Source organism: Seriola lalandi, unplaced genomic scaffold, assembly GCF_002814215.2.
Source record: "Seriola lalandi dorsalis isolate HSWRI2012SDOR001 ecotype SW California unplaced genomic scaffold, Sedor1 jcf7180002054578, whole genome shotgun sequence".
NCBI lineage: Eukaryota > Metazoa > Chordata > Actinopteri > Carangiformes > Carangidae > Seriola > Seriola lalandi.
The window spans coordinates 1,431,808-1,446,391 of NW_019525131.1; the positions used below are offsets into that span (position 1 = coordinate 1,431,808).

The window sequence follows — 14,584 nt, forward strand, 5'->3', positions numbered from 1 at the left end:
ATCTCACAAGTCCTCAAATTAGCGAATCAAGATTTCAAGATATAGATTTAAAAATAAGACTTAAAAAATAAATGAGAAAATATGATTTTATAGAACATTTTTTCTGTTGATCTATATAATTTAGTCTATATGCTGTTGGAAAACCAACCAACCATGCAACACTAGAGCAGCTTCAGTGCTCCTGGGCTTTGTTTCTACAAGTGTCTGGACTCTACTGGAGGATGAACCATTCTTCATAAAGATATTCCCTTAGTGCAGACCTGGGCAAATTACGGCCCGCGGGCCACATCCGGCCCTTTATACGCCCCTGTCCGGCCCACGAGGCCAATTATGAAGAACATAAATAAGACAAACGTGTCTTTTTTACTTTTATTTAAAAATGTTAATTTTATTTTGAAAAGCGTTACTTTACTTTTGTAAGAACATATGCGTGTGCGCGGGTGACGGTTAACGGTCACAAGTGATGCTCGCTCGGTCAAGACGTCAGCTCACGCTAAGAAAAGAAAAGTTGATAACGAATGCCGTGTTTTCAACAAGAAATGGACTGCAAATTACTTCTTTACAGAAGTTAAAGGTAAAGCAGTATGCTTAATCTGTGGTACACAGGTCGCTGTGTTTAAAGATTACAATTTGAATCGACACTACACGACCAAACATGAAGACAAATACAAAAATCTGACTGATGAAGAGCGTGAAAGGGCTGTCTCTTATACACATCTCCTACATCACAACATATTTCTGTTGTAGTGCTGGATTTCTGTAAATTTGTTAAGTTGTTTATTGTTTTTCATTGTTTCTGGAGATTAATAAGTTAAACGTGAATTGCACTGATTCAGTAATTTTGTTATGTTATTTGACCTACATCACAACATATTTCTGTTGTAGTGCTGGATTTCTGTAAATTTGTTGTTTATTGTTTTTCATTGTTTCTGGAGATTAATAAGTTAAACGTGAATTGCACTGATTCAGTAATTTTGTTATGTTATTTGACCTACATCACAACATATTTCTGTTGTAGTGCTGGATTTCTGTAAATTTGTTAAGTTGTTTATTGTTTTTCATTGTTTCTGGAGATTAATAAGTTAAACATGAATTGCACTGATTCAGTAATTTTGTTTTGTTATTTGACCTACATCACAATTTCACATAACCTAATATAAATATTTACAGAGATTTACAGATAATTCTTATTATCATCAGCACCAGCTATTCAAAATATTTAATTTAGAGCATTTTAAAATGTAAGAAAGTTAGCGGCCCTCTGACACAATTCAGGTTTCTCATGTGGCCCCTGGTAAAAATCAATTGCCCACCCCTGCTTTAGACCCATGTTGTGGATCAAAGGGTTAAATAAAATCCCTGATTTTCTTATGACTCCAAGTATATGGACATTCATAAGAAGTTTACTTGAATGCTTGGTTCTATTTAAAACAGGGGTTTTCAGTGAAATTATATTGATAGAGTGTCATTTTTGATAAATACTTTAAATGAATATTAAAATAGTTTCTCCTTTGTTTCAGGACGGCGAGGGCAACCAGCCATTCATGTAACCAGGGACCAAATTGGTTTTCTAATGAAGCAAGGCAACACGAATTGGAAACATTTTGGGATGCTCCTCCTCATTTTTGTATAAGAGGTCGAATTGCTTGGTGTACCAGTGAAGAGCAGATTTTCTGCAATAGAAAACAAGGAACTTGAACGTCATGTAAGAAAACTTCAAGGCCTGTATCCAAACTATAGATATGAGGTAATTGATAGTTTACTGTATTGTAGATTTTTATTGCCACCAAATATTAAATTGTATTTTTCAGTAATTGACATTATTACTATTTTAGTTGATGAGAGCCTTGTTACACGCTGAACTGCTGGTTCCACGACGTAGGGTGTGAGAGATGTTGGCTCAGGTAAACCCAGCAGCTACTGCTAGGACATGGACCAGCACTGTGGCAAGACGGGTGTATCATGCACCTTATGTCATGCCCTCTGCCTCCTACTCCTCTCCCTGTCTCTGTGCAGGTTGCTAATTGCTGATGCCGGTCATCTGTGCTGGAGTGCCCAGGTGTCGCTGATTGCTGTCTGCTGCCTGCTGCCTCAGCCTACTTAAGCTCCCTGCATTCAGTCAGTCAGCGCTGGATTGTAGACTCAGCTACAGAGTTAGTTCCTTCTCCAGCTCCTGAAAAATGTAATCCAGTTGTCTCAATTCAGTCTGCCGTAGACCCATTCTAACCTGTTTCTCTTCTGCCCAGGATCACCTGCACTCCCAGCCGGCCTCCAGCTTCCAGATCCCATGCCCGGCTCAGCTCTCCTACCTGCCCCACTCCTCCAGCCATCATCCGCCTCATCAACTGTCCCTTCATCTGCCCCGCACCTTCTCTTGCAATAAAACTCTTTGTAACCGCCATCTGCCTCCAGTCTCTGCCTATTGAGTCCACCTACCTGGTCTGTAACACCTTACCCCAACAGCCTGTGGCACATAGATGGAAATATGTGCCTCATAACGTGAATTCATCATGGTAAAAATGTTGGTTAACCACAGTCTATGACCTCTATGCTGTAATGATGTAGTCATAGCTATAGGTCAGGTTTTCAACATTTGGCCATGCAGCATACAATGAATCCTTGCTACTGACAATTATATGGGAATGCAATCAGCTGATGAATATAGAACAGACTTTCTCCTCCTAACTGTTATTTCAATCATTGTCAAGAAAACCAACAAACAAATATTCAACTCCAGTGTCCGTTATGAAAGATATTATTTAGGAAACCTGTGTGAGAACTTGGAATACTTTTTTGTTGTAGTGTTCCTTCCAACTCTGCTTTTCATGAGCAGTGTTGCCATTCTTGGTAAAACAAGCATTTTGATTCTTCACACTTTTGACACCAGCACTACTTTACAGTATAACTCTTGTTTTGGGAAACCATAGAGACAACACAGATGCAATGTTAGTACTTCTCACATAGGCTGCCTAAATGATGGCTTTTAAAATCATTTTGCAGCTTAAAAAATAACTACCCACATAGATTACATATTGAGCATTAAAGAAACAGGCTACCATTAAAGTTGAATTGAGATGCTTTATAGTCACTGGGTGACTATAAAGCAAGTATTTGTTCTGTCTTTGTATTCACCATTTTAGATGGGTCTTTCCAGTTCACGGTGCCATAGATGGACAGTCTCGGCTTATCTGAGCTTGCAACACTGACAATCGTGCCACCACTGTGCTGTCTCAGTTTCTTAAAGCCACATACCTCTATGGACTACCGTTCAGAGTCCGATCAGATTATGGTGGTGAGAACTTTCAGGTGGCCTTGTTCATGAATCTTGTGCAGGATATTGAGAACCACAGTTTCATTACAGGGGAATCAGTCCACAACCAAAGAATCGAAGATTTCTGGTTGTGTTTTTGCATCTGTTGCAATCCTTTTACAGCATGTTCCACTCTCTTGAGGATTCACAGCTTCTGGATCCCAGTAATGATGTCCACAAACTTTCTCTTCACAGTTTTTATTCTTGAGATTCAAAAAAGCCACATTACGGAGGCCTGGAACAACCATGCTTTCCGTACAGAAAACAACCAAACACCGACTCAAATCTGAACGGAAAGCATGCTCTCAAATATGGCAATGGACAGTGCAGCTATCAACTGTGTTTTCAGGGAAAATCCCTACAGACCACAAAATTTGGAGGCAGTTCTGACACAGCATGGAATTGAATCTTTACCCACTACTGATGATGATGATCTCCCAGCTGTAATTGTAGAGCAATCTCAAATCAATCCCAGTCAACAGCAACAAGAGTCTCATCTCTCATGCCATTGATCACATTTCTGATTTGAATATAAAGTATCTGGCATGCTGTACAGAAATTTCAAATGTTATGGAAACCTAAAACATAAAATACACAGCTGAATGCATCCGCTGTAGACAGAGCGCAAGAGATATTTTTCTCTTACTGTATTATAAGGTTTAGACATTTGTTCACACTGGGATCTTAATGTAATTAATGCTGTGTGACTTGTTACACTTGACAGGCAGTCTAATTAAGGTCTAAAACAAGCAACCGTTGTGCTGTGACCACTGAGATTAACCCAGCCATGTAGTGTAAAGCTTAGTGACATAACTTATAGTGTAGCTACAGTTAAGTGCAACTTGGCTACAAGTGGCACAACAATCATATCAAAGACTAAATATTACTTTTCCATAAACTTACTGCTGTGTAATGCATTCTGGGGTTGCATTTGAAGTATTTAAGGTGATGCTCTGTTTGTGTGCAGGCCTATGTGTGCATAATGTCTTACATGTACATGTTTGAGTGCTTACTCCCAATAGGTTCTTCATCTTTGATTTTTCACCAGATTGTAGGGTAAACTGAAAAATAGTTTTTTGTAGCTATTTGTGTCTTAATTCATCTATTGAAATGCTGCATCTGTTCATGACATCAGGAAACTTCCTGCCTCTCATCTTCCTGTGAGTTGAACCTGGTGGGATTCTTCCTTTTATGAAAATGCACCATACTGGGATGTTTCAGGCCCCTGTGCTTCAATTTTGAAATTGCAGATGACATTGCTTGAACTTCGGTTTATATATTTTGGAACATTATATGTTTCATTGTTTGGAGAATGTGTAATTGATATTCTTACTTTGCTAGTGCTTTTACTTTTAAACTCCAGGCAAAATGTAAGCAGAGCAAATGTTTTGAGAAATCAGTATTTGCTGAATATGAAAAAAGAGAAATCAGACATCATGCCTCCAGCCTACTGTCATTTTTCTTTTATTTTGGGGTTAAAATTAAGGAGCATCTACAGTGTTTAGCAGTAACTCCATACTCTTCAACTCTAGTCAGAACTGTCAGGGTTTTGAGGTAAGTAGGACCCAAATGCAGCCAACACATTGGGGACGGTGCAGACAGGTTTATTTCACACAAGATCCAGAGAACAACAGAGAGACAGCAGGGATAAACAGATGAACCGACAATGACAAAGGGGAGCACAAAGACTATATAGACAAAGGAGGCAAGGGTGATTGCGCACAGGTGAAACACATTAGGGCGGGGCAGACAATCACCACACAAACAAGACCAAGACAGGAAGCAAAACACTGAGACACACAAGGAAACCTTATTACAAAATAAAACAGGAAGTGAGAAAGTCCAAAACAAAACTAACAAAAAGTGTCTGCCATAGCAAACCATGACAAGAACTGTCTATATTTCCTTTACTTGCCTCATATTAAAGGCATTATATATTATAAGTAAAATACCTGGTTTTGTCAGTGACATTGTCGTTAGCTTTGTAAATATTTGTTTATGACTGGTTGCCTTGTTTTTTCTACAGAAATCAAAGAATGACATGGACACAACTTGGGGTAACTTCTGTCTCTGAATCCACTGGTTATGTATATTCTGTATATTTAAAATATTCCAAGAAAAAGTTCCTTTATTCAGGATTTTAAGTTTTGCAACAGATCAAACTTAAAATGTTATTTAAAAAAAAAACGGACAAAGTTTATTGTAACTTCTCAGCTGTTTTTCCAATGGTGGAGCTATACTTACTGTGACATCTTTGAAAGTTTATGAAAAAAGTTATTAAGTACTGCTGGGGTAATCCTGTAAGAGACGTGTTAGCAAAAGAAAACTTGACATATGCTATATTTCAGCAGTGGGCATACGAGTTGAACAAACTTCAAAGTCACGGTTGAAACAATCTGTTTATTCAGTTCTACATTAAATGGTCACACTACAGAGGTGTACCTATTGTAGACATAGTAAAAGTCTGTAAGCATTGCAAACTTCTTGTCATTGTGAAAACTCTGCAAAACACTGATATAAAACATTGCAGGAAAAGTTCCTGTATCCAAGATTTTAAAACTTTTGTAACATAGCAAACTTAAAATGTTCTTTGACATAAAATAAAAATCAATTTATTAGTTCAATTCTACATTTAATGGTCACACTCCAGAGGTGCACCTACTGTAAACATAGCAAAATTCTGCAAATATTGCAAAATTCTTATTTATAATCATTGTAATAACTCTGCAAAACATTGAAAAACCCAGCAAAGTGCAAAACACTGATTTTAACACAATTTTCGCAATAAAGTGCTTCATCTCACAAGTCCTATTTCCTTACACTTCTAATGTGACAGTTAACAGTGTGGAACAGCAGCAACAACATGTTAGAAACAGCAGTGTCGTGGGTTAACTATTATATTCCCAGACTGTTCACACAACTCCAAAACCAGGAGCCTGCAGAATTCCCTATGTCATACATTTCGCAAAGGTGTCATAATCATTATGTATGGTTAAGCGGAGGATTACGAGGCAGGTATTTGCCTCTGGAAAGATTTTGTTGGCTTCGTGCAAGAACTGAATTTGTGGATGGTGTGGAAATCCCAGAGGTAAACTCCAATACCTTTTCAAGGGTTACTGGACTGTTTTCTCCTTCTGCAACACAAGAAAGTGGTTCTTAGTAGTAGTCATTTCATTCTACCTAAATAGCTAACAGTCTGTGATACCCCTTCACTCCTTGATGGAGCTGAAGATAGAACTGCAATGATTGTGTAGGAGAGCCAAGAAGTCAAAATTGGCTTATAAGGATACCTCCCTTATATAGATGTAAATAGGTATACACCATGAATAGAAGGGGTGGATTAAGATTAATAAATTAATAGAGGGCAGCTTGAGGGATGTGTCACAACAGACTGTACATTCAGTGTGTAAATCTCCTGCTTACTTTGATTAACTTTTCCCTGAAGGTATGGTCACCAACTTACCTTCAACTTACCCCACATCTACTATAGTGGGGGGTGTTGGTATCCCACAGATAATGATAAGTGTTAGTGGTACTACTGACAACTTTATTGGTATAGCATCTTTCAAAACACAAAAAGGTCTTTCTGTACATTTAAAAAACACAAAGCAATGACGAATCAAGGTAAAAACCTAACCAAGAATAAAGTTCAAGTAAAAATGTAAAATAATTAAACAAAGGAACATATAAAATAAGACAGAAACCAGACAAATACAATAAAAGATAAAACTTGGCCAAGAGATAAAAAAAAAACAAATGACAGAAGATAAAAAACAATAAATAAGACAGGAATAATAGTTAATGGAGAGCAATTTTTCAAAATGAGTTTTCATGAATTTCAAGATGTTTGTCTTATGGATGGCCCTCATCAACCGTCTTAGGTAGTCTCTTGTCAGGCCACCTTCATCAACTGCCCCTTCACCATTGCCATCCACAAACACAATGTCCAACTTTGCTTCAGGGTTGAAGTGCCTACGTTTGAATGCGTAAGCGTAAGCATAAGCTACACAGGAAAACATTACTCCAGCATACATTTATTTGGTTGCTTGTTGGACAGAGGCTTCCATCAACTTTGCCGACCAGTTTTTTCAATATGGTCTGTAGATCAATCCTGCAACCAAAGAAGTATATGTGTTTTATTCATGTGTCAAATGTACCATATTGTACAGCAGTTTTAACCACCTGATTAAAGGTAACAGGATATAAGTATCACACTGACTGTGTATACTAACTTTTAGTTAGAGTGAGTCCCTTAGGTGGAATAGATAAAGAAAAATCTTCACACACACAAAAACTACAATTTAAGATATATCTACAATTTAATTTTGACTAGTCATAATTCCAGTTCAAGATATCTTCAACTCCTGTCAATTAAAGATATCTATATTGTCCTTTAAGATATCTTAAATTATATTTTAACTAGTCAAAACGATGTTATACATATCTTGAACTGAATTGTGACGAATCAGAATTAAATTGTAGATCAGGGTTTCTCAAAGTGGGTGCTGTGATGCCATTCCAGGGGTACCGTGAAATACTTTGATAATATTTGGAATTTACCAATGTCAATTATAAAATCATTTTATATCAGTTTAAACGTCAAGTACAAAATTATTTTCAATCAGATATTCTCTCAAGTTTTCCTTGCATATATCAGACAAAAAATTGATAGGCACTACTGCATTTTGGTTGAGGGGTTATGAGGCTAACGTTAACGGCAAACGCGCTCTTCCTAACGTTACCTATCAGCAGATGTCAGAGGCTAGCCAGATGAGAGGGAAATATAGATAGGTTTCTTAAGAGATCAACTAACATCACACCCACTCAGCAACTGACATCGGAGGCCGTGCCCGACCAGTCAGGAGCAGCAAAACGGCCAAAACTGAGGCTTTACAACGATTGCTACCTAAAGTATGGTTTCAGCTGGAGTGGTGTTGCTATGTGCCCCACACCGGTATGCCTGATCTGAAGGGAGAAGTTGGTTAATGTAGCGATGGTACCAAGCAAATTAGCAAGGCACTTTGAAACAAAGCATCCAGGATACAAGTTCAAAGTCATTCAATGTTTTAAGAGACTGAAATCCCAAAATGAGACAGAGAGCGAACGTATGCTTTCAACTGTGTGTAGGTCTGACAAAGCACAAGAGGCTAGTTTTTTAGTGGCTGAGTTAGTTGCCAAAGCTAAAAAAATTGAAAATTGTTGGAGTAATGTTAGGGCCAGATGCTGTCAAGGAAAACGAGAAAATTTCGCTGTCTGACAGCACCATCAAACGGCGCATTGATGATATGTCGGATGACATGGAATCTATTCTCAGTGAGAAACTACGACTGGGGGAAATTTGTGCTCCAAATTGACGATTCAACTGATGGTAGTGGCTTTTGACGCGATTGTTCAGCAGTCTCTGCAGTGAAATGGGATTGGAGTGTAATGGCAGGAGTGCGCCAAGGAGTGGCGCTGTGGGACTGTGGGGTCAGTGTGTGTTCAGTAATGTCAAGACGAGGTGTGTTAATAAAGTTACAGAGATAACAGCACGTTGTTGTTCTTGAGTTATAGTAATAGAGACCAACAATACACAAAGCACCAGGGTCTTACTGCACACAGAGGTCATTGTAACATCTTTTGTGGAAGGCCTATACTTGTTATTTTCTGTTCATATTGTATGTTTTCCAAAAGTCTTGTTTAAAATTTGACCATGAAATATGTTTACATTTGATGAAATATGAAAATATGTTGTGTCTGATACACTGAATAAAAAAAAAGCGAGGAGGGGCTTGCCATAGGCAGGAGCGGCTTGTAATCAGGCGGATTCAAAGTCGATCGACATGTTGGAGCAGCCTGAAGAACCCGAAGTTGGAGTTTTTGACCGGGTTTTTAACGCTGAAGTCCGTAAGACAGTCCGCAAGACAGGAGCTGTCAGTGAGAAATGCTGAAGATTTACTTTCCACAACAAGACGACTATTTCGCCGTCAAGTTCGACGGATTCGAGGTAAGCTTTGCTAGCACTGGCTATCAGTATTAGCATAGCTAGTGTCAGTTCCATGATGTTAAGGGTTGCTGTCACCTTGTAATTAATATGCTAACGTTTCTTGATTTAGGTTAACATAACTTGCTTCAAAGTTAGCTCAGTTAACGTTTCCGATAAGTTATTTGCAGCATCATTTATTGACCTGGCTTAATTCACCGGCCTCATCAAATCTGTTCTTGTTTTAACTTGAAATTAATAGTATCTTTGGAAATGTGGCAACCAAAGAAGATATTGAACTAAATGATGTTAGTTGTAGGGGCGGGTAGTAACGAGTTACAAGTAACGCAAATTAGTTTGTTTTTTTTCATGCTGGAAACATTTTAGCCAAGTCTGACTGTTGAAGCAGTTTTGCATTTGCGGGAAGATCTCGTGGCTGCAGGGAAAAACCTATTTGGCAGGTAAACCTTTTCTTCCTTCCAGGGCCAGATAGTGAGATTCTGCCCGCTACATCTGTACTTGCTGAACTCACCAAACATGGATTAGGTAAATGTGAGATTGAAGCACACAAGAATTGAATGTTATTTACTTTTAAACCTTATTATGCCAAGGCATTGATGCAAGGTTTATCTAACAGTTTCTTGCAAAGAAAACCATGGAATGAGCTGCTATGAATTTAATGTTAACCTGAGCCTGTCCTGTAGGTGTTGGTTGATGGTTGGCTACTTACTGGCTCTATATTGGGAAACATTTGACTATGTTAAATACATTTTGCATTATCTTTTAAAAAAAAATTGTAGAGCTGTTTACTCACTGTCATACACTTTCATAACAGTTTCCATGTATCCATTTTAATAGTCACATCTATGCCCTTTGTGAGAAATATTAAAATGTATGTTGCATTATTAAGAGAGTGTTGTTTATTATTTGTTCTTTAGTATTATGATGATTACTGTTGCTATGCGTTGGGGGGCGCTAGGGTGAAACTCAAGGCAGTCACGCACACATAGGGAGACACCAGAAGAACAGGATGACAGGTGACCGCCTCAGATGCTTAAAGTAAGAAACAATTCCTAACATGGTGAAGAGGCGGTTACAGGAAAAGGGAGAGTAGGTTTTTTTCTCTAGGTGAGGACAGCTCAGATGAAGGAGGCACTGTGCCAAGAGGCTGGGACCAGCCTGTGCACCAACGAAGGGAGAGCTGAGTCTAAACCATGGTTTTTCCCCAACCTTTTCACCAATCAGATAGTTACAAAAATACATACAAAACTCTGTGTAACTGCTAAGATAGACACTCTTCTCTGGGACGTTGGCCACAGCTAACTGCTTGCAGACTGTGGTTTTCAGATCAGAGGAGATCCATGTACATGCTGATTTTGATTCTTTAATAGCAAATAAATATTCTTTTAAATGGATAACTTTGAGTGGAGAACTCTTATTGCAAATAAACGAATGCGCTGACACCTTCCAACACTTTCTCATCCCTGTCATTTTGAAAAAATGTTCAGGAGTTCTTCCCAAGGTACCCTTTAGCATCAGCTATCTGTTAGTCAATGATGGGATGTGGTTTATGGTTAGTGTGAGGGTCTGGGGGGTGTATTCAGAGCGCAATCTGGACCATATATGTTAATGTTTTTTCACATTCTATGCTCAGTGGCTCATATGTGTGACATCCTTGAGTGTGAGACCAGGCTTTTTCTTCTAAGTCCTATGCAGTTTTGCTAGGAGAGAGTTTCAAAGCTGTAAAATTAGCAGAAACAAATAAATGACCTTAGGTATGGTATGGCTATGGTAGCCATATACAGGCTTAGGCTACGTATTGGCAACACTATGGTTATGGCTGAAAATATTACAACATATATGGATGCTTTGATTTGTGAAACGTATTTTCTGGCTTGTCCAACATTCTAGGGGTCTGGGCATTTTGGGCAGTTTGCTATTAGTCCTGAGAGATCTTGCATATAGCAGCTATGATGGTGTTTCTCTGCTGCTGGAAACTGATGATACTGATGTTTTACATTTCCATTTTTAGGAAAACCTGTGTATGAGTCCATGGAGGCCGGACATACAGAGTCAAATATTGGGTTAAACTGAAGTTCATCTAAATTGAACAACTTTGTTTGCCAAAGCTACCCTCATGTCAGTTTAAATTTTTTAGGCTTTAAATTGGCAAAGACAGGCAAATGACACAAGATCCAGACTTTACATCATGCCATGAGCCATCTGTCTTACAGGTATGTAATTCTAAACATAGGGCTTTATATAATGTATACAGTCATGTCAGTAAGTGTTCTCTGTAAGTGTAACATGTCTGTAAATGAAATTAAAAAGACTCCCAGTCTACGCTCAGATAACATCACCACCCTCTGCCATATCCCAGAATTAATTCCCACCACTCTCAGTTGCTCCAGTACAAGATGAGACGGCCCTTTTGGCTGAGAGTACTCAAGCTTGAAATGTGGTTGCAGATCAGGTATGTATAGGATAGGAGAATTTTATTTTATGTTTTTTATTTCTTTTGGTGTATGTGTGTAGTATTTGGTGATGATTTGTGATAAATGTTTTTTTTATGATTTACCTCAAGCTCTTCAAAAATGGAGAGCAATACGTGCCCAACAAGTATAAAGAAAACTTGTTGGTGGATCAGGAAAAGGTAATATTCCCAAAGTTTTTAATTGTGTATGTTTTATACATGCTCTTACAAAAAGCATACTTTTTTTTTTATTAAATAAATGTTCTTCTTTCAACAGGAGATGAAGAAACTGGCCTATCAGTCCTGTGAGGAAAAACATCAAAAGGCTTGTGTTTGTTATATATGTTTTTTTTTTTTTTTTTAAAGATTTGTTTTATTAATAGATGCACTTACAGTATGTTTATGGTGCCAAAATATGTTACATTGAGATTTTTTGTATTTTTCACAAGGAACATACATGAGTGTGTAACCTAACTGGCACACCATACAAGGATAATTTGTGAACATCAGAAGTGAAAATCTAGAAAGGAAAGGAAAAAAAAAAAAAAGTAAAATAAAATAAAATAAATAAAAATAAGTAAATAAAATAAAAACAAAACAGAAATATTACTACTTTTCCCATCCCACCCCCCACCCTCCTCCCTTGTATGGCTCTTAATTTCCTTTCATTTGTATACCTACACATTACGGTTTATACATACACCCATCTGTATACATTCCTAAAAATTCAGTAATCAACACATTACTCACAACAATACATTAGGAACCCACAGAGGGCTAATCTGAAGCCGGTCCAGGAAGGCTCCCACCACCACGGTCAGTCAGGTCCAGAGAGGGTAGAATGTCTATGAAGGGGCCCCACATTTTTTCGAAGGCTGCATGTTTCCCTCTCACATTATACATTATCTTTTCGGGTGTGCAGTAGGACACAAGCTCATTTATCCAGTGTCTTAATGCTGGTGAGTTTTCTGATTTCCAATTAATCATAATACATTTTTTCACTGCAGTACCTGCAAGTAGAATAAAGTATTTTTTATACTGGTTCGCTTTGACAGAACTTGTGTCCCCCAGAATCCATAGTTTTGGGTCCTGTTCAATTTGAATTCTTATTACCCTCGAGGTTAATTCAATGGCACGTTTCCAAAATTCTTCAATCACTGGACAACTCCATAACATGTGTAGAAGATCACCATCGGTCACTTTGCATCTCTGACATCTGGAGGAGATGTTACTATCAATTTTATGTAACCTGTATGGGGTGTAGTATGTCCTGTGAAATATATTGAATTGAATTTGCCTGTGTTTTGTGGAGATTAACACAGTCTGCGCCTGCTCCAGTAGATGATGCCAATCCTCCTCCTCATAAACATAGCCCAAATCTGTTTCCCATTTTCCTTTTATGGATGTTTTATCGTAAACAGGTAATTTTTCATTGATGATACCATATATAGAAGATGTTATTCCTTTTGTTGATCTTAGTTTGTTACATAAATGGGTTTCAAGAGGAGTTTCTTTTGGGATATCTGGGAATATTCCTTTAGATTTCTCCTTAACCCAGTCTCTAATTTGTAGGAATTTGAAGAAACTGTATTTAGGAAGATTGAATTTTTCATTTAGTTGTTGGAAGTTAGCAAATGTATCATTAATGTATAGATCAGCCACTGTTTGGATTTTTCTATCCCTCCACTCCCGCAACACTGAGTCAGTGATATGGTGTGAGATGTCAGGATTACCCCACAGGGGTGTCCTTCTAAGAAAAGAGATATTTGTATCCAGAAGAGAATGAGATTCTTGCCAAGCAGTGAACGTATTCAGTATTATTGAATTGTTTGTGAGTGAGGCTAAACATTTTTTTGTACCTATAAATGGAACTTCCTTTAAAGGCGTAGGGTTCATCTCGTGTTGTTCAATTGGGACCCATCTAACCTCACTGTTCTCTGCTTGCAGCCAGATCCAAATCGATCGATATTGAGAGGCAAGGTAATAATTCCTGAAGTTTGGTAGGTTAATTCCTCCCTTTGAATATGGAGCCTGCAGCGAAATGAGTTTGACCCTAGGATTTTTCTTTTGCCATATAAAAGGAGTTATAATTTTGTTAAGCTCTTTGAAGAAACTTTTGGCAACATTTATAGGGAGACATTGGAATAGGTAAGTAAACTTAGGCAAGATATTCATTTTGATAGTATTTATCCGTCCTATGAGAGACAATGGAAGATCCATCCATCTCTGAAGGTTACATTTGGTTTGTTCTAATAATTTTATATAGTTCTGTTTAAATATATGTCCATCTGGTTTGCCAATTTGTATACCCAGATATTTGAAACCACTGTTGCACCATTTCAATGGGTCAGTGAGAGCTCTAATATTGTTGTCCTGTATATTTAGTGGTAGAATCTCGCTTTTAGTGTAATTTAATTTGTATCCTGAAACTGCACTATATTCTTTGAGACATTTCAATAGGGGAGGGACTGATGTGTATGGATCACTTATATACAATAAGAGATCATCTGCATATAAAGAAAGTTTGTGTTCACTTGTGCCAAATTTGATTCCAGCTATGGAGGTGTCGGAGCAGATAGCGATGGCTAATGGTTCGATCGCTATTGCGAAGAGCAGGGGAGAGCTTGGACAGCCTTGCCTTCGGCCTCTGGATAAGGAGAAAGTGTTAGACAGGACATCATTTGTTAAAATATTAGCTTTGGGAGCATTAAAAAGTGTTTTGACGTATTGAGTGAATTTCTCTCCAAAGCCCATAGCCTCTAGAGTCCGGAAGAGAAAGCTTGGTTCAATCCTGTCAAATGCTTTGTTTGCATCCATAGATAATATTAGCATAGGATTT

At 38.0% G+C, this 14,584-nt stretch overlaps 2 pseudogenes; both read left to right on the forward strand.

Moving 5' to 3' along the window:
* The window catches only part of LOC147818472 (uncharacterized), a 9,020-nt pseudogene extending 5,128 nt beyond the window's left edge, over window positions 1-3,892 (forward strand).
* A 5,240-nt stretch (window positions 3,893-9,132) lies between these two features.
* LOC147818473 (uncharacterized) overlaps window positions 9,133-14,584 on the forward strand; it is a 15,061-nt pseudogene continuing 9,609 nt past the window's right edge.